The sequence below is a fragment of the Anomaloglossus baeobatrachus genome, chromosome 6 (genome assembly GCF_048569485.1).
Source record: "Anomaloglossus baeobatrachus isolate aAnoBae1 chromosome 6, aAnoBae1.hap1, whole genome shotgun sequence".
Taxonomy (NCBI): Eukaryota; Metazoa; Chordata; class Amphibia; order Anura; family Aromobatidae; genus Anomaloglossus; species Anomaloglossus baeobatrachus.
The window spans coordinates 96,099,365-96,125,020 of record NC_134358.1 but is presented as its reverse complement, the minus strand read 5'-3'; the positions used below and the strand labels follow the sequence as shown (position 1 = coordinate 96,125,020).

The 25,656-nt window shown below is 58.4% G+C and overlaps 14 non-coding genes and 14 pseudogenes across 14 annotated transcripts; all 28 read left to right on the top strand.

Annotated features, from left to right (window-relative positions):
- Window positions 1-550: 550 nt before the first annotated feature.
- On the top strand, window positions 551-670 carry LOC142244748 (5S ribosomal RNA; annotated as a pseudogene).
- A 940-nt stretch (window positions 671-1,610) lies between these two features.
- On the top strand, window positions 1,611-1,729 carry LOC142244827 (5S ribosomal RNA). Its single transcript, XR_012724685.1, has one exon. It is a non-coding gene; the product is annotated as a 5S ribosomal RNA (ribosomal RNA).
- Window positions 1,730-2,368: 639 nt separating this feature from the next.
- On the top strand, window positions 2,369-2,488 carry LOC142244736 (5S ribosomal RNA; annotated as a pseudogene).
- A 939-nt stretch (window positions 2,489-3,427) lies between these two features.
- Window positions 3,428-3,546, top strand: LOC142244826 (5S ribosomal RNA). Its single transcript, XR_012724684.1, has one exon. It is a non-coding gene; the product is annotated as a 5S ribosomal RNA (ribosomal RNA).
- Window positions 3,547-4,185: 639 nt separating this feature from the next.
- Window positions 4,186-4,305, top strand: LOC142244696 (5S ribosomal RNA; annotated as a pseudogene).
- Window positions 4,306-5,245: 940 nt separating this feature from the next.
- On the top strand, window positions 5,246-5,364 carry LOC142244825 (5S ribosomal RNA). The gene has a single exon (XR_012724683.1). It is a non-coding gene; the product is annotated as a 5S ribosomal RNA (ribosomal RNA).
- Window positions 5,365-6,003: 639 nt separating this feature from the next.
- LOC142244747 (5S ribosomal RNA) lies at window positions 6,004-6,123 on the top strand (annotated as a pseudogene).
- A 940-nt stretch (window positions 6,124-7,063) lies between these two features.
- Window positions 7,064-7,182, top strand: LOC142244821 (5S ribosomal RNA). Its single transcript, XR_012724681.1, has one exon. It is a non-coding gene; the product is annotated as a 5S ribosomal RNA (ribosomal RNA).
- A 639-nt stretch (window positions 7,183-7,821) lies between these two features.
- On the top strand, window positions 7,822-7,941 carry LOC142244734 (5S ribosomal RNA; annotated as a pseudogene).
- Window positions 7,942-8,880: 939 nt separating this feature from the next.
- LOC142244820 (5S ribosomal RNA) lies at window positions 8,881-8,999 on the top strand. Its single transcript, XR_012724680.1, has one exon. It is a non-coding gene; the product is annotated as a 5S ribosomal RNA (ribosomal RNA).
- A 639-nt stretch (window positions 9,000-9,638) lies between these two features.
- Window positions 9,639-9,758, top strand: LOC142244695 (5S ribosomal RNA; annotated as a pseudogene).
- Window positions 9,759-10,698: 940 nt separating this feature from the next.
- On the top strand, window positions 10,699-10,817 carry LOC142244810 (5S ribosomal RNA). The gene has a single exon (XR_012724672.1). It is a non-coding gene; the product is annotated as a 5S ribosomal RNA (ribosomal RNA).
- A 639-nt stretch (window positions 10,818-11,456) lies between these two features.
- Window positions 11,457-11,576, top strand: LOC142244745 (5S ribosomal RNA; annotated as a pseudogene).
- A 940-nt stretch (window positions 11,577-12,516) lies between these two features.
- Window positions 12,517-12,635, top strand: LOC142244670 (5S ribosomal RNA). Its single transcript, XR_012724618.1, has one exon. It is a non-coding gene; the product is annotated as a 5S ribosomal RNA (ribosomal RNA).
- Window positions 12,636-13,274: 639 nt separating this feature from the next.
- Window positions 13,275-13,394, top strand: LOC142244732 (5S ribosomal RNA; annotated as a pseudogene).
- A 939-nt stretch (window positions 13,395-14,333) lies between these two features.
- On the top strand, window positions 14,334-14,452 carry LOC142244798 (5S ribosomal RNA). The gene has a single exon (XR_012724661.1). It is a non-coding gene; the product is annotated as a 5S ribosomal RNA (ribosomal RNA).
- Window positions 14,453-15,091: 639 nt separating this feature from the next.
- LOC142244694 (5S ribosomal RNA) lies at window positions 15,092-15,211 on the top strand (annotated as a pseudogene).
- Window positions 15,212-16,151: 940 nt separating this feature from the next.
- Window positions 16,152-16,270, top strand: LOC142244787 (5S ribosomal RNA). Its single transcript, XR_012724651.1, has one exon. It is a non-coding gene; the product is annotated as a 5S ribosomal RNA (ribosomal RNA).
- Window positions 16,271-16,909: 639 nt separating this feature from the next.
- Window positions 16,910-17,029, top strand: LOC142244744 (5S ribosomal RNA; annotated as a pseudogene).
- A 940-nt stretch (window positions 17,030-17,969) lies between these two features.
- Window positions 17,970-18,088, top strand: LOC142244855 (5S ribosomal RNA). The gene has a single exon (XR_012724713.1). It is a non-coding gene; the product is annotated as a 5S ribosomal RNA (ribosomal RNA).
- A 639-nt stretch (window positions 18,089-18,727) lies between these two features.
- LOC142244731 (5S ribosomal RNA) lies at window positions 18,728-18,847 on the top strand (annotated as a pseudogene).
- Window positions 18,848-19,786: 939 nt separating this feature from the next.
- LOC142244776 (5S ribosomal RNA) lies at window positions 19,787-19,905 on the top strand. The gene has a single exon (XR_012724647.1). It is a non-coding gene; the product is annotated as a 5S ribosomal RNA (ribosomal RNA).
- A 639-nt stretch (window positions 19,906-20,544) lies between these two features.
- On the top strand, window positions 20,545-20,664 carry LOC142244693 (5S ribosomal RNA; annotated as a pseudogene).
- A 940-nt stretch (window positions 20,665-21,604) lies between these two features.
- On the top strand, window positions 21,605-21,723 carry LOC142244764 (5S ribosomal RNA). The gene has a single exon (XR_012724639.1). It is a non-coding gene; the product is annotated as a 5S ribosomal RNA (ribosomal RNA).
- Window positions 21,724-22,362: 639 nt separating this feature from the next.
- Window positions 22,363-22,482, top strand: LOC142244730 (5S ribosomal RNA; annotated as a pseudogene).
- Window positions 22,483-23,421: 939 nt separating this feature from the next.
- Window positions 23,422-23,540, top strand: LOC142244762 (5S ribosomal RNA). The gene has a single exon (XR_012724637.1). It is a non-coding gene; the product is annotated as a 5S ribosomal RNA (ribosomal RNA).
- A 639-nt stretch (window positions 23,541-24,179) lies between these two features.
- On the top strand, window positions 24,180-24,299 carry LOC142244692 (5S ribosomal RNA; annotated as a pseudogene).
- Window positions 24,300-25,239: 940 nt separating this feature from the next.
- Window positions 25,240-25,358, top strand: LOC142244758 (5S ribosomal RNA). Its single transcript, XR_012724635.1, has one exon. It is a non-coding gene; the product is annotated as a 5S ribosomal RNA (ribosomal RNA).
- Window positions 25,359-25,656: the final 298 nt, after the last annotated feature.

Genomic DNA, 25,656 nt, shown 5'->3' with positions numbered 1-25,656 from the left:
TCTTTTTCTTTGCTTTCTTTCTTGCGCTACTTCATCCTTGCAAAATGCCAGCATCCTTCTCATCACCGGGGGGCCGCCAGCCTTGTTGCTTATTTATTTTATAATGCTAGGCTTGATTTCAACAGTACCAGCGTCCCCTGCGGGGCTGGAGGCAGCCACCGGTAACCTGCAGGCCAGTTTACAGCCCAGCGCAAGTCAAACACCTTTGCAGGCAACACGACCCCCCTCAAAAGCAGCTCACAGTCACTCGCAACCAACTCACCCTCTTCCTTCGTTCGCTCCCGGACGTCTCGCTCCGCCCCAAGATGCCGGTCGAGCCGGCTTGCTCTTTCCGATTAACGGTTTAGCCTGCACGAGACCCTGCGTCCAGCCATTTTTAGTCACACTTGGTGCTCAGGGCGCTGCTGCGGCGGGTGTTTCACTGCTCAACAAACAGCGGTTGCAGAGGCGGCCCAGGCTTCGCATCGGCCCTTCGGAGCCCGCCCCCGCACGGCCAGAGTTCTCGCCACGAGAGTCTGAGGAAGGCTGGCCGGGCGATGGGCCACAGAGCGTCTACTGGCCATACCACCCTGGTTACGCCCGATCTTGTCCGCTCTCGGAAGCAAAGCAGGGTTGGGCTCGGCCAGTACTTGGAAGGGAGACCTCCTGGGACCACCGGGTGCTGTAGGCTGTTTTGGATGACCTTTTAGCCCTCTTGCCCAGCTCGGCTAGCACGGAGCCGCGTCTTGCCAGACACCGACTTTACGTAACCTAGAGCTGGAAGCCCCAACCAAGCCCCACCGAGGCCTCTGAGCCAGTTCGCAAATAAGGACGCTACCCCACACCCCTCCTCGATGCAGGCCTCATGCCCGGCTCCTTGCTGCGGCTAGAAGTCCTAATTGAGCCCGCAGCCCGCTGTCTGGAAACGATGGCGTTAAAAGCAGCCCGGGCCGTGAAGGGGCCAGGCTTTCAGCAAGTGCCCAGGGGATGGTTTTGGAGGCAGGCCGGCCGACCGGCCGCCTACTGTGGGCCAGCAGAAGTAACGTCTTCCTCTGCAAATAAGTTTGTGTAGCTAATCCAATCAATCAGACGGCTGCCCAGGAGCTGAGCTCAGTGCAAAGGAGGAGCGGAAGGGAATGGGTTTTTTTTTCCTGCTAAGGCCCGGAAATAATAAGACAGACAGGAGAGTCTGAGGCATGGTGGCGGAGAGGTTGCAGGGGCAAATAGGGGTCTGGCCACGTGTGAGCATGCATGCGTGCCTGCGTGCTCGCTTGTATGTGTGCGTGTGCCCTTCCTAGGTGTGGCGCGCTGCAGACAGTGAAAGGAATCCCCGGATGCAGGCTATTAGACAGAAACAAAGCGCGCTTTACTCACCCTACCCGGGTCCACCGGCCGGTCTCGCCGCTGCTCCCGGTCAGCGGCTGCGGCGATGACGTCACGTGGAGAGCGCGGCTGTCAGTCAGTGAGCTCAGCGGGTCTGAGCGGGGCGGTCGGTCTACAGCCCCTTTAAGGGAGCCAGCAAGAAAGTGAAGGAAAAACAAAGCACAAAAGGGCCTCTTGCTGAGCACTGGAAAGGCCAGCCGGCAGCCAGACTGCAAAGTAGAAGAGCAGCAAGTGAGAGGATTGTCTCTGCCTACGGCCACACCACCCTGAACACGCCCGATCTCGTCTGATCTCGGAAGCTAAGCAGGGTCGGGCCTGGTTAGTACTTGGATGGGAGACCGCCTGGGAATACCAGGTGCTGTAGGCTTTTGCTTTTTCCTTCCTTCCACCAGCAGGGGTCACTCTCCTCTATGCCTTTTTTCCATTCCCTTGCACAACTGCACGCATATCTTTTTTTCTTTTTCTTTGCTTTCTTTCTTGCGCTACTTCATCCTTGCAAAATGCCAGCATCCTTCTCATCACCGGGGGGCCGCCAGCCTTGTTGCTTATTTATTTTATAATGCTAGGCTTGATTTCAACAGTACCAGCGTCCCCTGCGGGGCTGGAGGCAGCCACCGGTAACCTGCAGGCCAGTTTACAGCCCAGCGCAAGTCAAACACCTTTGCAGGCAACACGACCCCCCTCAAAAGCAGCTCACAGTCACTCGCAACCAACTCACCCTCTTCCTTCGTTCGCTCCCGGACGTCTCGCTCCGCCCCAAGATGCCGGTCGAGCCGGCTTGCTCTTTCCGATTAACGGTTTAGCCTGCACGAGACCCTGCGTCCAGCCATTTTTAGTCACACTTGGTGCTCAGGGCGCTGCTGCGGCGGGTGTTTCACTGCTCAACAAACAGCGGTTGCAGAGGCGGCCCAGCCTTCGCATCGGCCCTTCGGAGCCCGCCCCCGCACGGCCAGAGTTCTCGCCACGAGAGTCTGAGGAAGGCTGGCCGGGCGATGGGCCCCAGAGCATCTACTGGCCATACCACCCTGGTTACGCCCGATCTCGTCCGCTCTCGGAAGCAAAGCAGGGTTGGGCTCGGCCAGTACTTGGAAGGGAGACCTCCTGGGACCACCGGGTGCTGTAGGCTGTTTTGGATGACCTTTTAGCCCTCTTGCCCAGCTCGGCTAGCACGGAGCCGCGTCTTGCCAGACACCGACTTTACGTAACCTAGAGCTGGAAGCCCCAACCAAGCCCCACCGAGGCCTCTGAGCCAGTTCGCAAATAAGGACGCTACCCCACACCCCTCCTCGATGCAGGCCTCATGCCCGGCTCCTTGCTGCGGCTAGAAGTCCTAATTGAGCCCGCAGCCCGCTGTCTGGAAACGATGGCGTTAAAAGCAGCCCGGGCCGTGAAGGGGCCAGGCTTTCAGCAAGTGCCCAGGGGATGGTTTTGGAGGCAGGCCGGCCGACCGGCCGCCTACTGTGGGCCAGCAGAAGTAACGTCTTCCTCTGCAAATAAGTTTGTGTAGCTAATCCAATCAATCAGACGGCTGCCCAGGAGCTGAGCTCAGTGCAAAGGAGGAGCGGAAGGGAATGGGTTTTTTTTCCTGCTAAGGCCCGGAAATAATAAGACAGACAGGAGAGTCTGAGGCATGGTGGCGGAGAGGTTGCAGGGGCAAATAGGGGTCTGGCCACGTGTGAGCATGCATGCGTGCCTGCGTGCTCGCTTGTATGTGTGCGTGTGCCCTTCCTAGGTGTGGCGCGCTGCAGACAGTGAAAGGAATCCCCGGATGCAGGCTATTAGACAGAAACAAAGCGCGCTTTACTCACCCTACCCGGGTCCACCGGCCGGTCTCGCCGCTGCTCCCGGTCAGCGGCTGCGGCGATGACGTCACGTGGAGAGCACGGCTGTCAGTCAGTGAGCTCAGCGGGTCTGAGCGGGGCGGTCGGTCTACAGCCCCTTTAAGGGAGCCAGCAAGAAAGTGAAGGAAAAACAAAGCACAAAAGGGCCTCTTGCTGAGCACTGGAAAGGCCAGCCGGCAGCCAGACTGCAAAGTAGAAGAGCAGCAAGTGAGAGGCTTGTCTCTGCCTACGGCCACACCACCCTGAACACGCCCGATCTCGTCTGATCTCGGAAGCTAAGCAGGGTCGGGCCTGGTTAGTACTTGGATGGGAGACCGCCTGGGAATACCAGGTGCTGTAGGCTTTTGCTTTTTCCTTCCTTCCACCAGCAGGGGTCACTCTCCTCTATGCCTTTTTTCCATTCCCTTGCACAACTGCACGCATATCTTTTTTTCTTTTTCTTTGCTTTCTTTCTTGCGCTACTTCATCCTTGCAAAATGCCAGCATCCTTCTCATCACCGGGGGGCCGCCAGCCTTGTTGCTTATTTATTTTATAATGCTAGGCTTGATTTCAACAGTACCAGCGTCCCCTGCGGGGCTGGAGGCAGCCACCGGTAACCTGCAGGCCAGTTTACAGCCCAGCGCAAGTCAAACACCTTTGCAGGCAACACGACCCCCCTCAAAAGCAGCTCACAGTCACTCGCAACCAACTCACCCTCTTCCTTCGTTCGCTCCCGGACGTCGCGCTCCGCCCCAAGATGCCGGTCGAGCCAGCTTGCTCTTTCCGATTAACGGTTTAGCCTGCACGAGACCCTGCGTCCAGCCATTTTTAGTCACACTTGGTGCTCAGGGCGCTGCTGCGGCGGGTGTTTCACTGCTCAACAAACAGCGGTTGCAGAGGCGGCCCAGCCTTCGCATCGGCCCTTCGGAGCCCGCCCCCGCACGGCCAGAGTTCTCGCCACGAGAGTCTGAGGAAGGCTGGCCGGGCGATGGGCCACAGAGCGTCTACTGGCCATACCACCCTGGTTACGCCCGATCTCGTCCGCTCTCGGAAGCAAAGCAGGGTTGGGCTCGGCCAGTACTTGGAAGGGAGACCTCCTGGGACCACCGGGTGCTGTAGGCTGTTTTGGATGACCTTTTAGCCCTCTTGCCCAGCTCGGCTAGCACGGAGCCGCGTCTTGCCAGACACCGACTTTACGTAGCCTAGAGCTGGAAGCCCCAACCAAGCCCCACCGAGGCCTCTGAGCCAGTTCGCAAATAAGGACGCTACCCCACACCCCTCCTCGATGCAGGCCTCATGCCCGGCTCCTTGCTGCGGCTAGAAGTCCTAATTGAGCCCGCAGCCCGCTGTCTGGAAACGATGGCGTTAAAAGCAGCCCGGGCCGTGAAGGGGCCAGGCTTTCAGCAAGTGCCCAGGGGATGGTTTTGGAGGCAGGCCGGCCGACCGGCCGCCTACTGTGGGCCAGCAGAAGTAACGTCTTCCTCTGCAAATAAGTTTGTGTAGCTAATCCAATCAATCAGACGGCTGCCCAGGAGCTGAGCTCAGTGCAAAGGAGGAGCGGAAGGGAATGGGTTTTTTTTTCCTTCTAAGGCCCGGAAATAATAAGACAGACAGGAGAGTCTGAGGCATGGTGGCGGAGAGGTTGCAGGGGCAAATAGGGGTCTGGCCACGTGTGAGCATGCATGCGTGCCTGCGTGCTCGCTTGTATGTGTGCGTGTGCCCTTCCTAGGTGTGGCGCGCTGCAGACAGTGAAAGGAATCCCCGGATGCAGGCTATTAGACAGAAACAAAGCGCGCTTTACTCACCCTACCCGGGTCCACCGGCCGGTCTCGCCGCTGCTCCCGGTCAGCGGCTGCGGCGATGACGTCACGTGGAGAGCGCGGCTGTCAGTCAGTGAGCTCAGCGGGTCTGAGCGGGGCGGTCGGTCTACAGCCCCTTTAAGGGAGCCAGCAAGAAAGTGAAGGAAAAACAAAGCACAAAAGGGCCTCTTGCTGAGCACTGGAAAGGCCAGCCGGCAGCCAGACTGCAAAGTAGAAGAGCAGCAAGTGAGAGGCTTGTCTCTGCCTACGGCCACACCACCCTGAACACGCCCGATCTCGTCTGATCTCGGAAGCTAAGCAGGGTCGGGCCTGGTTAGTACTTGGATGGGAGACCGCCTGGGAATACCAGGTGCTGTAGGCTTTTGCTTTTTCCTTCCTTCCACCAGCAGGGGTCACTCTCCTCTATGCCTTTTTTCCATTCCCTTGCACAACTGCACGCATATCTTTTTTTCTTTTTCCTTGCTTTCTTTCTTGCGCTACTTCATCCTTGCAAAATGCCAGCATCCTTCTCATCACCGGGGGGCCGCCAGCCTTGTTGCTTATTTATTTTATTATGCTAGGCTTGATTTCAACAGTACCAGCGTCCCCTGCGGGGCTGGAGGCAGCCACCGGTAACCTGCAGGCCAGTTTACAGCCCAGCGCAAGTCAAACACCTTTGCAGGCAACACAACCCCCCTCAAAAGCAGCTCACAGTCACTCGCAACCAACTCACCCTCTTCCTTCGTTCGCTCCCGGACGTCTCGCTCCGCCCCAAGATGCCGGTCGAGCCGGCTTGCTCTTTCCGATTAACGGTTTAGCCTGCACGAGACCCTGCGTCCAGCCATTTTTAGTCACACTTGGTGCTCAGGGCGCTGCTGCGGCGGGTGTTTCACTGCTCAACAAACAGCGGTTGCAGAGGCGGCCCAGGCTTCGCATCGGCCCTTCGGAGCCCGCCCCCGCACGGCCAGAGTTCTCGCCACGAGAGTCTGAGGAAGGCTGGCCGGGCGATGGGCCACAGAGCGTCTACTGGCCATACCACCCTGGTTACGCCCGATCTTGTCCGCTCTCGGAAGCAAAGCAGGGTTGGGCTCGGCCAGTACTTGGAAGGGAGACCTCCTGGGACCACCGGGTGCTGTAGGCTGTTTTGGATGACCTTTTAGCCCTCTTGCCCAGCTCGGCTAGCACGGAGCCGCGTCTTGCCAGACACCGACTTTACGTAACCTAGAGCTGGAAGCCCCAACCAAGCCCCACCGAGGCCTCTGAGCCAGTTCGCAAATAAGGACGCTACCCCACACCCCTCCTCGATGCAGGCCTCATGCCCGGCTCCTTGCTGCGGCTAGAAGTCCTAATTGAGCCCGCAGCCCGCTGTCTGGAAACGATGGCGTTAAAAGCAGCCCGGGCCGTGAAGGGGCCAGGCTTTCAGCAAGTGCCCAGGGGATGGTTTTGGAGGCAGGCCGGCCGACCGGCCGCCTACTGTGGGCCAGCAGAAGTAACGTCTTCCTCTGCAAATAAGTTTGTGTAGCTAATCCAATCAATCAGACGGCTGCCCAGGAGCTGAGCTCAGTGCAAAGGAGGAGCGGAAGGGAATGGGTTTTTTTTTCCTGCTAAGGCCCGGAAATAATAAGACAGACAGGAGAGTCTGAGGCATGGTGGCGGAGAGGTTGCAGGGGCAAATAGGGGTCTGGCCACGTGTGAGCATGCATGCGTGCCTGCGTGCTCGCTTGTATGTGTGCGTGTGCCCTTCCTAGGTGTGGCGCGCTGCAGACAGTGAAAGGAATCCCCGGATGCAGGCTATTAGACAGAAACAAAGCGCGCTTTACTCACCCTACCCGGGTCCACCGGCCGGTCTCGCCGCTGCTCCCGGTCAGCGGCTGCGGCGATGACGTCACGTGGAGAGCGCGGCTGTCAGTCAGTGAGCTCAGCGGGTCTGAGCGGGGCGGTCGGTCTACAGCCCCTTTAAGGGAGCCAGCAAGAAAGTGAAGGAAAAACAAAGCACAAAAGGGCCTCTTGCTGAGCACTGGAAAGGCCAGCCGGCAGCCAGACTGCAAAGTAGAAGAGCAGCAAGTGAGAGGATTGTCTCTGCCTACGGCCACACCACCCTGAACACGCCCGATCTCGTCTGATCTCGGAAGCTAAGCAGGGTCGGGCCTGGTTAGTACTTGGATGGGAGACCGCCTGGGAATACCAGGTGCTGTAGGCTTTTGCTTTTTCCTTCCTTCCACCAGCAGGGGTCACTCTCCTCTATGCCTTTTTTCCATTCCCTTGCACAACTGCACGCATATCTTTTTTTCTTTTTCTTTGCTTTCTTTCTTGCGCTACTTCATCCTTGCAAAATGCCAGCATCCTTCTCATCACCGGGGGGCCGCCAGCCTTGTTGCTTATTTATTTTATAATGCTAGGCTTGATTTCAACAGTACCAGCGTCCCCTGCGGGGCTGGAGGCAGCCACCGGTAACCTGCAGGCCAGTTTACAGCCCAGCGCAAGTCAAACACCTTTGCAGGCAACACGACCCCCCTCAAAAGCAGCTCACAGTCACTCGCAACCAACTCACCCTCTTCCTTCGTTCGCTCCCGGACGTCTCGCTCCGCCCCAAGATGCCGGTCGAGCCGGCTTGCTCTTTCCGATTAACGGTTTAGCCTGCACGAGACCCTGCGTCCAGCCATTTTTAGTCACACTTGGTGCTCAGGGCGCTGCTGCGGCGGGTGTTTCACTGCTCAACAAACAGCGGTTGCAGAGGCGGCCCAGCCTTCGCATCGGCCCTTCGGAGCCCGCCCCCGCACGGCCAGAGTTCTCGCCACGAGAGTCTGAGGAAGGCTGGCCGGGCGATGGGCCCCAGAGCATCTACTGGCCATACCACCCTGGTTACGCCCGATCTCGTCCGCTCTCGGAAGCAAAGCAGGGTTGGGCTCGGCCAGTACTTGGAAGGGAGACCTCCTGGGACCACCGGGTGCTGTAGGCTGTTTTGGATGACCTTTTAGCCCTCTTGCCCAGCTCGGCTAGCACGGAGCCGCGTCTTGCCAGACACCGACTTTACGTAACCTAGAGCTGGAAGCCCCAACCAAGCCCCACCGAGGCCTCTGAGCCAGTTCGCAAATAAGGACGCTACCCCACACCCCTCCTCGATGCAGGCCTCATGCCCGGCTCCTTGCTGCGGCTAGAAGTCCTAATTGAGCCCGCAGCCCGCTGTCTGGAAACGATGGCGTTAAAAGCAGCCCGGGCCGTGAAGGGGCCAGGCTTTCAGCAAGTGCCCAGGGGATGGTTTTGGAGGCAGGCCGGCCGACCGGCCGCCTACTGTGGGCCAGCAGAAGTAACGTCTTCCTCTGCAAATAAGTTTGTGTAGCTAATCCAATCAATCAGACGGCTGCCCAGGAGCTGAGCTCAGTGCAAAGGAGGAGCGGAAGGGAATGGGTTTTTTTTCCTGCTAAGGCCCGGAAATAATAAGACAGACAGGAGAGTCTGAGGCATGGTGGCGGAGAGGTTGCAGGGGCAAATAGGGGTCTGGCCACGTGTGAGCATGCATGCGTGCCTGCGTGCTCGCTTGTATGTGTGCGTGTGCCCTTCCTAGGTGTGGCGCGCTGCAGACAGTGAAAGGAATCCCCGGATGCAGGCTATTAGACAGAAACAAAGCGCGCTTTACTCACCCTACCCGGGTCCACCGGCCGGTCTCGCCGCTGCTCCCGGTCAGCGGCTGCGGCGATGACGTCACGTGGAGAGCACGGCTGTCAGTCAGTGAGCTCAGCGGGTCTGAGCGGGGCGGTCGGTCTACAGCCCCTTTAAGGGAGCCAGCAAGAAAGTGAAGGAAAAACAAAGCACAAAAGGGCCTCTTGCTGAGCACTGGAAAGGCCAGCCGGCAGCCAGACTGCAAAGTAGAAGAGCAGCAAGTGAGAGGCTTGTCTCTGCCTACGGCCACACCACCCTGAACACGCCCGATCTCGTCTGATCTCGGAAGCTAAGCAGGGTCGGGCCTGGTTAGTACTTGGATGGGAGACCGCCTGGGAATACCAGGTGCTGTAGGCTTTTGCTTTTTCCTTCCTTCCACCAGCAGGGGTCACTCTCCTCTATGCCTTTTTTCCATTCCCTTGCACAACTGCACGCATATCTTTTTTTCTTTTTCTTTGCTTTCTTTCTTGCGCTACTTCATCCTTGCAAAATGCCAGCATCCTTCTCATCACCGGGGGGCCGCCAGCCTTGTTGCTTATTTATTTTATAATGCTAGGCTTGATTTCAACAGTACCAGCGTCCCCTGCGGGGCTGGAGGCAGCCACCGGTAACCTGCAGGCCAGTTTACAGCCCAGCGCAAGTCAAACACCTTTGCAGGCAACACGACCCCCCTCAAAAGCAGCTCACAGTCACTCGCAACCAACTCACCCTCTTCCTTCGTTCGCTCCCGGACGTCGCGCTCCGCCCCAAGATGCCGGTCGAGCCAGCTTGCTCTTTCCGATTAACGGTTTAGCCTGCACGAGACCCTGCGTCCAGCCATTTTTAGTCACACTTGGTGCTCAGGGCGCTGCTGCGGCGGGTGTTTCACTGCTCAACAAACAGCGGTTGCAGAGGCGGCCCAGCCTTCGCATCGGCCCTTCGGAGCCCGCCCCCGCACGGCCAGAGTTCTCGCCACGAGAGTCTGAGGAAGGCTGGCCGGGCGATGGGCCACAGAGCGTCTACTGGCCATACCACCCTGGTTACGCCCGATCTCGTCCGCTCTCGGAAGCAAAGCAGGGTTGGGCTCGGCCAGTACTTGGAAGGGAGACCTCCTGGGACCACCGGGTGCTGTAGGCTGTTTTGGATGACCTTTTAGCCCTCTTGCCCAGCTCGGCTAGCACGGAGCCGCGTCTTGCCAGACACCGACTTTACGTAGCCTAGAGCTGGAAGCCCCAACCAAGCCCCACCGAGGCCTCTGAGCCAGTTCGCAAATAAGGACGCTACCCCACACCCCTCCTCGATGCAGGCCTCATGCCCGGCTCCTTGCTGCGGCTAGAAGTCCTAATTGAGCCCGCAGCCCGCTGTCTGGAAACGATGGCGTTAAAAGCAGCCCGGGCCGTGAAGGGGCCAGGCTTTCAGCAAGTGCCCAGGGGATGGTTTTGGAGGCAGGCCGGCCGACCGGCCGCCTACTGTGGGCCAGCAGAAGTAACGTCTTCCTCTGCAAATAAGTTTGTGTAGCTAATCCAATCAATCAGACGGCTGCCCAGGAGCTGAGCTCAGTGCAAAGGAGGAGCGGAAGGGAATGGGTTTTTTTTTCCTTCTAAGGCCCGGAAATAATAAGACAGACAGGAGAGTCTGAGGCATGGTGGCGGAGAGGTTGCAGGGGCAAATAGGGGTCTGGCCACGTGTGAGCATGCATGCGTGCCTGCGTGCTCGCTTGTATGTGTGCGTGTGCCCTTCCTAGGTGTGGCGCGCTGCAGACAGTGAAAGGAATCCCCGGATGCAGGCTATTAGACAGAAACAAAGCGCGCTTTACTCACCCTACCCGGGTCCACCGGCCGGTCTCGCCGCTGCTCCCGGTCAGCGGCTGCGGCGATGACGTCACGTGGAGAGCGCGGCTGTCAGTCAGTGAGCTCAGCGGGTCTGAGCGGGGCGGTCGGTCTACAGCCCCTTTAAGGGAGCCAGCAAGAAAGTGAAGGAAAAACAAAGCACAAAAGGGCCTCTTGCTGAGCACTGGAAAGGCCAGCCGGCAGCCAGACTGCAAAGTAGAAGAGCAGCAAGTGAGAGGCTTGTCTCTGCCTACGGCCACACCACCCTGAACACGCCCGATCTCGTCTGATCTCGGAAGCTAAGCAGGGTCGGGCCTGGTTAGTACTTGGATGGGAGACCGCCTGGGAATACCAGGTGCTGTAGGCTTTTGCTTTTTCCTTCCTTCCACCAGCAGGGGTCACTCTCCTCTATGCCTTTTTTCCATTCCCTTGCACAACTGCACGCATATCTTTTTTTCTTTTTCCTTGCTTTCTTTCTTGCGCTACTTCATCCTTGCAAAATGCCAGCATCCTTCTCATCACCGGGGGGCCGCCAGCCTTGTTGCTTATTTATTTTATTATGCTAGGCTTGATTTCAACAGTACCAGCGTCCCCTGCGGGGCTGGAGGCAGCCACCGGTAACCTGCAGGCCAGTTTACAGCCCAGCGCAAGTCAAACACCTTTGCAGGCAACACAACCCCCCTCAAAAGCAGCTCACAGTCACTCGCAACCAACTCACCCTCTTCCTTCGTTCGCTCCCGGACGTCTCGCTCCGCCCCAAGATGCCGGTCGAGCCGGCTTGCTCTTTCCGATTAACGGTTTAGCCTGCACGAGACCCTGCGTCCAGCCATTTTTAGTCACACTTGGTGCTCAGGGCGCTGCTGCGGCGGGTGTTTCACTGCTCAACAAACAGCGGTTGCAGAGGCGGCCCAGGCTTCGCATCGGCCCTTCGGAGCCCGCCCCCGCACGGCCAGAGTTCTCGCCACGAGAGTCTGAGGAAGGCTGGCCGGGCGATGGGCCACAGAGCGTCTACTGGCCATACCACCCTGGTTACGCCCGATCTTGTCCGCTCTCGGAAGCAAAGCAGGGTTGGGCTCGGCCAGTACTTGGAAGGGAGACCTCCTGGGACCACCGGGTGCTGTAGGCTGTTTTGGATGACCTTTTAGCCCTCTTGCCCAGCTCGGCTAGCACGGAGCCGCGTCTTGCCAGACACCGACTTTACGTAACCTAGAGCTGGAAGCCCCAACCAAGCCCCACCGAGGCCTCTGAGCCAGTTCGCAAATAAGGACGCTACCCCACACCCCTCCTCGATGCAGGCCTCATGCCCGGCTCCTTGCTGCGGCTAGAAGTCCTAATTGAGCCCGCAGCCCGCTGTCTGGAAACGATGGCGTTAAAAGCAGCCCGGGCCGTGAAGGGGCCAGGCTTTCAGCAAGTGCCCAGGGGATGGTTTTGGAGGCAGGCCGGCCGACCGGCCGCCTACTGTGGGCCAGCAGAAGTAACGTCTTCCTCTGCAAATAAGTTTGTGTAGCTAATCCAATCAATCAGACGGCTGCCCAGGAGCTGAGCTCAGTGCAAAGGAGGAGCGGAAGGGAATGGGTTTTTTTTTCCTGCTAAGGCCCGGAAATAATAAGACAGACAGGAGAGTCTGAGGCATGGTGGCGGAGAGGTTGCAGGGGCAAATAGGGGTCTGGCCACGTGTGAGCATGCATGCGTGCCTGCGTGCTCGCTTGTATGTGTGCGTGTGCCCTTCCTAGGTGTGGCGCGCTGCAGACAGTGAAAGGAATCCCCGGATGCAGGCTATTAGACAGAAACAAAGCGCGCTTTACTCACCCTACCCGGGTCCACCGGCCGGTCTCGCCGCTGCTCCCGGTCAGCGGCTGCGGCGATGACGTCACGTGGAGAGCGCGGCTGTCAGTCAGTGAGCTCAGCGGGTCTGAGCGGGGCGGTCGGTCTACAGCCCCTTTAAGGGAGCCAGCAAGAAAGTGAAGGAAAAACAAAGCACAAAAGGGCCTCTTGCTGAGCACTGGAAAGGCCAGCCGGCAGCCAGACTGCAAAGTAGAAGAGCAGCAAGTGAGAGGATTGTCTCTGCCTACGGCCACACCACCCTGAACACGCCCAATCTCGTCTGATCTCGGAAGCTAAGCAGGGTCGGGCCTGGTTAGTACTTGGATGGGAGACCGCCTGGGAATACCAGGTGCTGTAGGCTTTTGCTTTTTCCTTCCTTCCACCAGCAGGGGTCACTCTCCTCTATGCCTTTTTTCCATTCCCTTGCACAACTGCACGCATATCTTTTTTTCTTTTTCTTTGCTTTCTTTCTTGCGCTACTTCATCCTTGCAAAATGCCAGCATCCTTCTCATCACCGGGGGGCCGCCAGCCTTGTTGCTTATTTATTTTATAATGCTAGGCTTGATTTCAACAGTACCAGCGTCCCCTGCGGGGCTGGAGGCAGCCACCGGTAACCTGCAGGCCAGTTTACAGCCCAGCGCAAGTCAAACACCTTTGCAGGCAACACGACCCCCCTCAAAAGCAGCTCACAGTCACTCGCAACCAACTCACCCTCTTCCTTCGTTCGCTCCCGGACGTCTCGCTCCGCCCCAAGATGCCGGTCGAGCCGGCTTGCTCTTTCCGATTAACGGTTTAGCCTGCACGAGACCCTGCGTCCAGCCATTTTTAGTCACACTTGGTGCTCAGGGCGCTGCTGCGGCGGGTGTTTCACTGCTCAACAAACAGCGGTTGCAGAGGCGGCCCAGCCTTCGCATCGGCCCTTCGGAGCCCGCCCCCGCACGGCCAGAGTTCTCGCCACGAGAGTCTGAGGAAGGCTGGCCGGGCGATGGGCCCCAGAGCATCTACTGGCCATACCACCCTGGTTACGCCCGATCTCGTCCGCTCTCGGAAGCAAAGCAGGGTTGGGCTCGGCCAGTACTTGGAAGGGAGACCTCCTGGGACCACCGGGTGCTGTAGGCTGTTTTGGATGACCTTTTAGCCCTCTTGCCCAGCTCGGCTAGCACGGAGCCGCGTCTTGCCAGACACCGACTTTACGTAACCTAGAGCTGGAAGCCCCAACCAAGCCCCACCGAGGCCTCTGAGCCAGTTCGCAAATAAGGACGCTACCCCACACCCCTCCTCGATGCAGGCCTCATGCCCGGCTCCTTGCTGCGGCTAGAAGTCCTAATTGAGCCCGCAGCCCGCTGTCTGGAAACGATGGCGTTAAAAGCAGCCCGGGCCGTGAAGGGGCCAGGCTTTCAGCAAGTGCCCAGGGGATGGTTTTGGAGGCAGGCCGGCCGACCGGCCGCCTACTGTGGGCCAGCAGAAGTAACGTCTTCCTCTGCAAATAAGTTTGTGTAGCTAATCCAATCAATCAGACGGCTGCCCAGGAGCTGAGCTCAGTGCAAAGGAGGAGCGGAAGGGAATGGGTTTTTTTTCCTGCTAAGGCCCGGAAATAATAAGACAGACAGGAGAGTCTGAGGCATGGTGGCGGAGAGGTTGCAGGGGCAAATAGGGGTCTGGCCACGTGTGAGCATGCATGCGTGCCTGCGTGCTCGCTTGTATGTGTGCGTGTGCCCTTCCTAGGTGTGGCGCGCTGCAGACAGTGAAAGGAATCCCCGGATGCAGGCTATTAGACAGAAACAAAGCGCGCTTTACTCACCCTACCCGGGTCCACCGGCCGGTCTCGCCGCTGCTCCCGGTCAGCGGCTGCGGCGATGACGTCACGTGGAGAGCGCGGCTGTCAGTCAGTGAGCTCAGCGGGTATGAGCGGGGCGGTCGGTCTACAGCCCCTTTAAGGGAGCCAGCAAGAAAGTGAAGGAAAAACAAAGCACAAAAGGGCCTCTTGCTGAGCACTGGAAAGGCCAGCCGGCAGCCAGACTGCAAAGTAGAAGAGCAGCAAGTGAGAGGCTTGTCTCTGCCTACGGCCACACCACCCTGAACACGCCCGATCTCGTCTGATCTCGGAAGCTAAGCAGGGTCGGGCCTGGTTAGTACTTGGATGGGAGACCGCCTGGGAATACCAGGTGCTGTAGGCTTTTGCTTTTTCCTTCCTTCCACCAGCAGGGGTCACTCTCCTCTATGCCTTTTTTCCATTCCCTTGCACAACTGCACGCATATCTTTTTTTCTTTTTCTTTGCTTTCTTTCTTGCGCTACTTCATCCTTGCAAAATGCCAGCATCCTTCTCATCACCGGGGGGCCGCCAGCCTTGTTGCTTATTTATTTTATAATGCTAGGCTTGATTTCAACAGTACCAGCGTCCCCTGCGGGGCTGGAGGCAGCCACCGGTAACCTGCAGGCCAGTTTACAGCCCAGCGCAAGTCAAACACCTTTGCAGGCAACACGACCCCCCTCAAAAGCAGCTCACAGTCACTCGCAACCAACTCACCCTCTTCCTTCGTTCGCTCCCGGACGTCGCGCTCCGCCCCAAGATGCCGGTCGAGCCGGCTTGCTCTTTCCGATTAACGGTTTAGCCTGCACGAGACCCTGCGTCCAGCCATTTTTAGTCACACTTGGTGCTCAGGGCGCTGCTGCGGCGGGTGTTTCACTGCTCAACAAACAGCGGTTGCAGAGGCGGCCCAGCCTTCGCATCGGCCCTTCGGAGCCCGCCCCCGCACGGCCAGAGTTCTCGCCACGAGAGTCTGAGGAAGGCTGGCCGGGCGATGGGCCACAGAGCGTCTACTGGCCATACCACCCTGGTTACGCCCGATCTCGTCCGCTCTCGGAAGCAAAGCAGGGTTGGGCTCGGCCAGTACTTGGAAGGGAGACCTCCTGGGACCACCGGGTGCTGTAGGCTGTTTTGGATGACCTTTTAGCCCTCTTGCCCAGCTCGGCTAGCACGGAGCCGCGTCTTGCCAGACACCGACTTTACGTAGCCTAGAGCTGGAAGCCCCAACCAAGCCCCACCGAGGCCTCTGAGCCAGTTCGCAAATAAGGACGCTACCCCACACCCCTCCTCGATGCAGGCCTCATGCCCGGCTCCTTGCTGCGGCTAGAAGTCCTAATTGAGCCCGCAGCCCGCTGTCTGGAAACGATGGCGTTAAAAGCAGCCCGGGCCGTGAAGGGGCCAGGCTTTCAGCAAGTGCCCAGGGGATGGTTTTGGAGGCAGGCCGGCCGACCGGCCGCCTACTGTGGGCCAGCAGAAGTAACGTCTTCCTCTGCAAATAAGTTTGTGTAGCTAATCCAATCAATCAGACGGCTGCCCAGGAGCTGAGCTCAGTGCAAAGGAGGAGCGGAAGGGAATGGGTTTTTTTTTCCTTCTAAGGCCCGGAAATAATAAGACAGACAGGAGAGTCTGAGGCATGGTGGCGGAGAGGTTGCAGGGGCAAATAGGGGTCTGGCCACGTGTGAGCATGCATGCGTGCCTGCGTGCTCGCTTGTATGTGTGCGTGTGCCCTTCCTAGGTGTGGCGCGCTGCAGACAGTGAAAGGAATCCCCGGATGCAGGCTATTAGACAGAAACAAAGCGCGCTTTACTCACCCTACCCGGGTCCACCGGCCGGTCTCGCCGCTGCTCCCGGTCAGCGGCTGCGGCGATGACGTCACGTGGAGAGCGCGGCTGTCAGTCAGTGAGCTCAGCGGGTATGAGCGGGGCGGTCGGTCTACAGCCCCTTTAAGGGAGCCAGCAAGAAAGTGAAGGAAAAACAAAGCACAAAAGGGCCTCTTGCTGAGCACTGGAAAGGCCAGCCGGCAGCCAGACTGCAAAGTAGAAGAGCAGCAAGTGAGAGGCTTGTCTCTGCCTACGGCCACACCACCCTGAACACGCCCGATCTCGTCTGATCTCGGAAGCTAAGCAGGGTCGGGCCTGGTTAGTACTTGGATGGGAGACCGCCTGGGAATACCAGGTGCTGTAGGCTTTTGCTTTTTCCTTCCTTCCACCAGCAGGGGTCACTCTCCTCTATGCCTTTTTTCCATTCCCTTGCACAACTGCACGCATATCTTTTTTTCTTTTTCTTTGCTTTCTTTCTTGCGCTACTTCATCCTTGCAAAATGCCAGCATCCTTCTCATCACCGGGGGGCCGCCAGCCTTGTTGCTTATTTATTTTATAATGCTAGGCTTGATTTCAACAGTACCAGCGTCCCCTGCGGGGCTGGAGGCAGCCACCGGTAACCTGCAGGCCAGTTTACAGCCCAGCGCAAGTCAAACACCTTTGCAGGCAACACGACCCCCCTCAAAAGCAGCTCACAGTCACTCGCAACCAACTCACCCTCTTCCTTCGTTCGCTCCCGGACGTCTCGCTCCGCCCCAAGATGCCGGTCGAGCCGGCTTGCTCTTTCCGATTAACGGTTTAGCCTGCACGAGACCCTGCGTCCAGCCATTTTTAGTCACACTTGGTGCTCAGGGCGCTGCTGCGGCGGGTGTTTCACTGCTCAACAAACAGCGGTTGCAGAGGCGGCCCAGGCTTCGCATCGGCCCTTCGGAGCCCGCCCCCGCACGGCCAGAGTTCTCGCCACGAGAGTCTGAGGAAGGCTGGCCGGGCGATGGGCCACAGAGCGTCTACTGGCCATACCACCCTGGTTACGCCCGATCTTGTCCGCTCTCGGAAGCAAAGCAGGGTTGGGCTCGGCCAGTACTTGGAAGGGAGACCTCCTGGGACCACCGGGTGCTGTAGGCTGTTTTGGATGACCTTTTAGCCCTCTTGCCCAGCTCGGCTAGCACGGAGCCGCGTCTTGCCAGACACCGACTTTACGTAACCTAGAGCTGGAAGCCCCAACCAAGCCCCACCGAGGCCTCTGAGCCAGTTCGCAAATAAGGACGCTACCCCACACCCCTCCTCGATGCAGGCCTCATGCCCGGCTCCTTGCTGCGGCTAGAAGTCCTAATTGAGCCCGCAGCCCGCTGTCTGGAAACGATGGCGTTAAAAGCAGCCCGGGCCGTGAAGGGGCCAGGCTTTCAGCAAGTGCCCAGGGGATGGTTTTGGAGGCAGGCCGGCCGACCGGCCGCCTACTGTGGGCCAGCAGAAGTAACGTCTTCCTCTGCAAATAAGTTTGTGTAGCTAATCCAATCAATCAGACGGCTGCCCAGGAGCTGAGCTCAGTGCAAAGGAGGAGCGGAAGGGAATGGGTTTTTTTTTCCTGCTAAGGCCCGGAAATAATAAGACAGACAGGAGAGTCTGAGGCATGGTGGCGGAGAGGTTGCAGGGGCAAATAGGGGTCTGGCCACGTGTGAGCATGCATGCGTGCCTGCGTGCTCGCTTGTATGTGTGCGTGTGCCCTTCCTAGGTGTGGCGCGCTGCAGACAGTGAAAGGAATCCCCGGATGCAGGCTATTAGACAGAAACAAAGCGCGCTTTACTCACCCTACCCGGGTCCACCGGCCGGTCTCGCCGCTGCTCCCGGTCAGCGGCTGCGGCGATGACGTCACGTGGAGAGCGCGGCTGTCAGTCAGTGAGCTCAGCGGGTCTGAGCGGGGCGGTCGGTCTACAGCCCCTTTAAGGGAGCCAGCAAGAAAGTGAAGGAAAAACAAAGCACAAAAGGGCCTCTTGCTGAGCACTGGAAAGGCCAGCCGGCAGCCAGACTGCAAAGTAGAAGAGCAGCAAGTGAGAGGATTGTCTCTGCCTACGGCCACACCACCCTGAACACGCCCGATCTCGTCTGATCTCGGAAGCTAAGCAGGGTCGGACCTGGTTAGTACTTGGATGGGAGACCGCCTGGGAATACCAGGTGCTGTAGGCTTTTGCTTTTTCCTTCCTTCCACCAGCAGGGGTCACTCTCCTCTATGCCTTTTTTCCATTCCCTTGCACAACTGCACGCATATCTTTTTTTCTTTTTCTTTGCTTTCTTTCTTGCGCTACTTCATCCTTGCAAAATGCCAGCATCCTTCTCATCACCGGGGGGCCGCCAGCCTTGTTGCTTATTTATTTTATAATGCTAGGCTTGATTTCAACAGTACCAGCGTCCCCTGCGGGGCTGGAGGCAGCCACCGGTAACCTGCAGGCCAGTTTACAGCCCAGCGCAAGTCAAACACCTTTGCAGGCAACACGACCCCCCTCAAAAGCAGCTCACAGTCACTCGCAACCAACTCACCCTCTTCCTTCGTTCGCTCCCGGACGTCTCGCTCCGCCCCAAGATGCCGGTCGAGCCGGCTTGCTCTTTCCGATTAACGGTTTAGCCTGCACGAGACCCTGCGTCCAGCCATTTTTAGTCACACTTGGTGCTCAGGGCGCTGCTGCGGCGGGTGTTTCACTGCTCAACAAACAGCGGTTGCAGAGGCGGCCCAGCCTTCGCATCGGCCCTTCGGAGCCCGCCCCCGCACGGCCAGAGTTCTCGCCACGAGAGTCTGAGGAAGGCTGGCCGGGCGATGGGCCCCAGAGCATCTACTGGCCATACCACCCTGGTTACGCCCGATCTCGTCCGCTCTCGGAAGCAAAGCAGGGTTGGGCTCGGCCAGTACTTGGAAGGGAGACCTCCTGGGACCACCGGGTGCTGTAGGCTGTTTTGGATGACCTTTTAGCCCTCTTGCCCAGCTCGGCTAGCACGGAGCCGCGTCTTGCCAGACACCGACTTTACGTAACCTAGAGCTGGAAGCCCCAACCAAGCCCCACCGAGGCCTCTGAGCCAGTTCGCAAATAAGGACGCTACCCCACACCCCTCCTCGATGCAGGCCTCATGCCCGGCTCCTTGCTGCGGCTAGAAGTCCTAATTGAGCCCGCAGCCCGCTGTCTGGAAACGATGGCGTTAAAAGCAGCCCGGGCCGTGAAGGGGCCAGGCTTTCAGCAAGTGCCCAGGGGATGGTTTTGGAGGCAGGCCGGCCGACCGGCCGCCTACTGTGGGCCAGCAGAAGTAACGTCTTCCTCTGCAAATAAGTTTGTGTAGCTAATCCAATCAATCAGACGGCTGCCCAGGAGCTGAGCTCAGTGCAAAGGAGGAGCGGAAGGGAATGGGTTTTTTTTCCTGCTAAGGCCCGGAAATAATAAGACAGACAGGAGAGTCTGAGGCATGGTGGCGGAGAGGTTGCAGGGGCAAATAGGGGTCTGGCCACGTGTGAGCATGCATGCGTGCCTGCGTGCTCGCTTGTATGTGTGCGTGTGCCCTTCCTAGGTGTGGCGCGCTGCAGACAGTGAAAGGAATCCCCGGATGCAGGCTATTAGACAGAAACAAAGCGCGCTTTACTCACCCTACCCGGGTCCACCGGCCGGTCTCGCCGCTGCTCCCGGTCAGCGGCTGCGGCGATGACGTCACGTGGAGAGCGCGGCTGTCAGTCAGTGAGCTCAGCGGGTCTGAGCGGGGCGGTCGGTCTACAGCCCCTTTAAGGGAGCCAGCAAGAAAGTGAAGGAAAAACAAAGCACAAAAGGGCCTCTTGCTGAGCACTGGAAAGGCCAGCCGGCAGCCAGACTGCAAAGTAGAAGAGCAGCAAGTGAGAGGCTTGTCTCTGCCTACGGCCACACCACCCTGAACACGCCCGATCTCGTCTGATCTCGGAAGCTAAGCAGGGTCGGGCCTGGTTAGTACTTGGATGGGAGACCGCCTGGGAATACCAGGTGCTGTAGGCTTTTGCTTTTTCCTTCCTTCCACCAGCAGGGGTCACTCTCCTCTATGCCTTTTTTCCATTCCCTTGCACAACTGCACGCATATCTTTTTTTCTTTTTCTTTGCTTTCTTTCTTGCGCTACTTCATCCTTGCAAAATGCCAGCATCCTTCTCATCACCGGGGGGCCGCCAGCCTTGTTGCTTATTTATTTTATAATGCTAGGCTTGATTTCAACAGTACCAGCGTCCCCTGCGGGGCTGGAGGCAGCCACCGGTAACCTGCAGGCCAGTTTACAGCCCAGCGCAAGTCAAACACCTTTGCAGGCAACACGACCCCCCTCAAAAGCAGCTCACAGTCACTCGCAACCAACTCACCCTCTTCCTTCGTTCGCTCCCGGACGTCGCGCTCCGCCCCAAGATGCCGGTCGAGCCAGCTTGCTCTTTCCGATTAACGGTTTAGCCTGCACGAGACCCTGCGTCCAGCCATTTTTAGTCACACTTGGTGCTCAGGGCGCTGCTGCGGCGGGTGTTTCACTGCTCAACAAACAGCGGTTGCAGAGGCGGCCCAGCCTTCGCATCGGCCCTTCGGAGCCCGCCCCCGCACGGCCAGAGTTCTCGCCACGAGAGTCTGAGGAAGGCTGGCCGGGCGATGGGCCACAGAGCGTCTACTGGCCATACCACCCTGGTTACGCCCGATCTCGTCCGCTCTCGGAAGCAAAGCAGGGTTGGGCTCGGCCAGTACTTGGAAGGGAGACCTCCTGGGACCACCGGGTGCTGTAGGCTGTTTTGGATGACCTTTTAGCCCTCTTGCCCAGCTCGGCTAGCACGGAGCCGCGTCTTGCCAGACACCGACTTTACGTAGCCTAGAGCTGGAAGCCCCAACCAAGCCCCACCGAGGCCTCTGAGCCAGTTCGCAAATAAGGACGCTACCCCACACCCCTCCTCGATGCAGGCCTCATGCCCGGCTCCTTGCTGCGGCTAGAAGTCCTAATTGAGCCCGCAGCCCGCTGTCTGGAAACGATGGCGTTAAAAGCAGCCCGGGCCGTGAAGGGGCCAGGCTTTCAGCAAGTGCCCAGGGGATGGTTTTGGAGGCAGGCCGGCCGACCGGCCGCCTACTGTGGGCCAGCAGAAGTAACGTCTTCCTCTGCAAATAAGTTTGTGTAGCTAATCCAATCAATCAGACGGCTGCCCAGGAGCTGAGCTCAGTGCAAAGGAGGAGCGGAAGGGAATGGGTTTTTTTTTCCTTCTAAGGCCCGGAAATAATAAGACAGACAGGAGAGTCTGAGGCATGGTGGCGGAGAGGTTGCAGGGGCAAATAGGGGTCTGGCCACGTGTGAGCATGCATGCGTGCCTGCGTGCTCGCTTGTATGTGTGCGTGTGCCCTTCCTAGGTGTGGCGCGCTGCAGACAGTGAAAGGAATCCCCGGATGCAGGCTATTAGACAGAAACAAAGCGCGCTTTACTCACCCTACCCGGGTCCACCGGCCGGTCTCGCCGCTGCTCCCGGTCAGCGGCTGCGGCGATGACGTCACGTGGAGAGCGCGGCTGTCAGTCAGTGAGCTCAGCGGGTCTGAGCGGGGCGGTCGGTCTACAGCCCCTTTAAGGGAGCCAGCAAGAAAGTGAAGGAAAAACAAAGCACAAAAGGGCCTCTTGCTGAGCACTGGAAAGGCCAGCCGGCAGCCAGACTGCAAAGTAGAAGAGCAGCAAGTGAGAGGCTTGTCTCTGCCTACGGCCACACCACCCTGAACACGCCCGATCTCGTCTGATCTCGGAAGCTAAGCAGGGTCGGGCCTGGTTAGTACTTGGATGGGAGACCGCCTGGGAATACCAGGTGCTGTAGGCTTTTGCTTTTTCCTTCCTTCCACCAGCAGGGGTCACTCTCCTCTATGCCTTTTTTCCATTCCCTTGCACAACTGCACGCATATCTTTTTTTCTTTTTCTTTGCTTTCTTTCTTGCGCTACTTCATCCTTGCAAAATGCCAGCATCCTTCTCATCACCGGGGGGCCGCCAGCCTTGTTGCTTATTTATTTTATAATGCTAGGCTTGATTTCAACAGTACCAGCGTCCCCTGCGGGGCTGGAGGCAGCCACCGGTAACCTGCAGGCCAGTTTACAGCCCAGCGCAAGTCAAACACCTTTGCAGGCAACACGACCCCCCTCAAAAGCAGCTCACAGTCACTCGCAACCAACTCACCCTCTTCCTTCGTTCGCTCCCGGACGTCTCGCTCCGCCCCAAGATGCCGGTCGAGCCGGCTTGCTCTTTCCGATTAACGGTTTAGCCTGCACGAGACCCTGCGTCCAGCCATTTTTAGTCACACTTGGTGCTCAGGGCGCTGCTGCGGCGGGTGTTTCACTGCTCAACAAACAGCGGTTGCAGAGGCGGCCCAGCCTTCGCATCGGCCCTTCGGAGCCCGCCCCCGCACGGCCAGAGTTCTCGCCACGAGAGTCTGAGGAAGGCTGGCCGGGCGATGGGCCCCAGAGCATCTACTGGCCATACCACCCTGGTTACGCCCGATCTCGTCCGCTCTCGGAAGCAAAGCAGGGTTGGGCTCGGCCAGTACTTGGAAGGGAGACCTCCTGGGACCACCGGGTGCTGTAGGCTGTTTTGGATGACCTTTTAGCCCTCTTGCCCAGCTCGGCTAGCACGGAGCCGCGTCTTGCCAGACACCGACTTTACGTAACCTAGAGCTGGAAGCCCCAACCAAGCCCCACCGAGGCCTCTGAGCCAGTTCGCAAATAAGGACGCTACCCCACACCCCTCCTCGATGCAGGCCTCATGCCCGGCTCCTTGCTGCGGCTAGAAGTCCTAATTGAGCCCGCAGCCCGCTGTCTGGAAACGATGGCGTTAAAAGCAGCCCGGGCCGTGAAGGGGCCAGGCTTTCAGCAAGTGCCCAGGGGATGGTTTTGGAGGCAGACCGGCCGACCGGCCGCCTACTGTGGGCCAGCAGAAGTAACGTCTTCCTCTGCAAATAAGTTTGTGTAGCTAATCCAATCAATCAGACGGCTGCCCAGGAGCTGAGCTCAGTGCAAAGGAGGAGCGGAAGGGAATGGGTTTTTTTTCCTGCTAAGGCCCGGAAATAATAAGACAGACAGGAGAGTCTGAGGCATGGTGGCGGAGAGGTTGCAGGGGCAAATAGGGGTCTGGCCACGTGTGAGCATGCATGCGTGCCTGCGTGCTCGCTTGTATGTGTGCGTGTGCCCTTCCTAGGTGTGGCGCGCTGCAGACAGTGAAAGGAATCCCCGGATGCAGGCTATTAGACAGAAACAAAGCGCGCTTTACTCACCCTACCCGGGTCCACCGGCCGGTCTCGCCGCTGCTCCCGGTCAGCGGCTGCGGCGATGACGTCACGTGGAGAGCGCGGCTGTCAGTCAGTGAGCTCAGCGGGTCTGAGCGGGGCGGTCGGTCTACAGCCCCTTTAAGGGAGCCAGCAAGAAAGTGAAGGAAAAACAAAGCACAAAAGGGCCTCTTGCTGAGCACTGGAAAGGCCAGCCGGCAGCCAGACTGCAAAGTAGAAGAGCAGCAAGTGAGAGGCTTGTCTCTGCCTACGGCCACACCACCCTGAACACGCCCGATCTCGTCTGATCTCGGAAGCTAAGCAGGGTCGGGCCTGGTTAGTACTTGGATGGGAGACCGCCTGGGAATACCAGGTGCTGTAGGCTTTTGCTTTTTCCTTCCTTCCACCAGCAGGGGTCACTCTCCTCTATGCCTTTTTTCCATTCCCTTGCACAACTGCACGCATATCTTTTTTTCTTTTTCTTTGCTTTCTTTCTTGCGCTACTTCATCCTTGCAAAATGCCAGCATCCTTCTCATCACCGGGGGGCCGCCAGCCTTGTTGCTTATTTATTTTATAATGCTAGGCTTGATTTCAACAGTACCAGCGTCCCCTGCGGGGCTGGAGGCAGCCACCGGTAACCTGCAGGCCAGTTTACAGCCCAGCGCAAGTCAAACACCTTTGCAGGCAACACGACCCCCCTCAAAAGCAGCTCACAGTCACTCCCAACCAACTCACCCTCTTCCTTCGTTCGCTCCCGGACGTCGCGCTCCGCCCCAAGATGCCGGTCGAGCCAGCTTGCTCTTTCCGATTAACGGTTTAGCCTGCACGAGACCCTGCGTCCAGCCATTTTTAGTCACACTTGGTGCTCAGGGCGCTGCTGCGGCGGGTGTTTCACTGCTCAACAAACAGCGGTTGCAGAGGCGGCCCAGCCTTCGCATCGGCCCTTCGGAGCCCGCCCCCGCACGGCCAGAGTTCTCGCCACGAGAGTCTGAGGAAGGCTGGCCGGGCGATGGGCCACAGCGCGTCTACTGGCCATACCACCCTGGTTACGCCCGATCTCGTCCGCTCTCGGAAGCAAAGCAGGGTTGGGCTCGGCCAGTACTTGGAAGGGAGACCTCCTGGGACCACCGGGTGCTGTAGGCTGTTTTGGATGACCTTTTAGCCCTCTTGCCCAGCTCGGCTAGCACGGAGCCGCGTCTTGCCAGACACCGACTTTACGTAGCCTAGAGCTGGAAGCCCCAACCAAGCCCCACCGAGGCCTCTGAGCCAGTTCGCAAATAAGGACGCTACCCCACACCCCTCCTCGATGCAGGCCTCATGCCCGGCTCCTTGCTGCGGCTAGAAGTCCTAATTGAGCCCGCAGCCCGCTGTCTGGAAACGATGGCGTTAAAAGCAGCCCGGGCCGTGAAGGGGCCAGGCTTTCAGCAAGTGCCCAGGGGATGGTTTTGGAGGCAGGCCGGCCGACCGGCCGCCTACTGTGGGCCAGCAGAAGTAACGTCTTCCTCTGCAAATAAGTTTGTGTAGCTAATCCAATCAATCAGACGGCTGCCCAGGAGCTGAGCTCAGTGCAAAGGAGGAGCGGAAGGGAATGGGTTTTTTTTTCCTTCTAAGGCCCGGAAATAATAAGACAGACAGGAGAGTCTGAGGCATGGTGGCGGAGAGGTTGCAGGGGCAAATAGGGGTCTGGCCACGTGTGAGCATGCATGCGTGCCTGCGTGCTCGCTTGTATGTGTGCGTGTGCCCTTCCTAGGTGTGGCGCGCTGCAGACAGTGAAAGGAATCCCCGGATGCAGGCTATTAGACAGAAACAAAGCGCGCTTTACTCACCCTACCCGGGTCCACCGGCCGGTCTCGCCGCTGCTCCCGGTCAGCGGCTGCGGCGATGACGTCACGTGGAGAGCGCGGCTGTCAGTCAGTGAGCTCAGCGGGTCTGAGCGGGGCGGTCGGTCTACAGCCCCTTTAAGGGAGCCAGCAAGAAAGTGAAGGAAAAACAAAGCACAAAAGGGCCTCTTGCTGAGCACTGGAAAGGCCAGCCGGCAGCCAGACTGCAAAGTAGAAGAGCAGCAAGTGAGAGGCTTGTCTCTGCCTACGGCCACACCACCCTGAACACGCCCGATCTCGTCTGATCTCGGAAGCTAAGCAGGGTCGGGCCTGGTTAGTACTTGGATGGGAGACCGCCTGGGAATACCAGGTGCTGTAGGCTTTTGCTTTTTCCTTCCTTCCACCAGCAGGGGTCACTCTCCTCTATGCCTTTTTTCCATTCCCTTGCACAACTGCACGCATATCTTTTTTTCTTTTTCTTTGCTTTCTTTCTTGCGCTACTTCATCCTTGCAAAATGCCAGCATCCTTCTCATCACCGGGGGGCCGCCAGCCTTGTTGCTTATTTATTTTATAATGCTAGGCTTGATTTCAACAGTACCAGCGTCCCCTGCGGGGCTGGAGGCAGCCACCGGTAACCTGCAGGCCAGTTTACAGCCCAGCGCAAGTCAAACACCTTTGC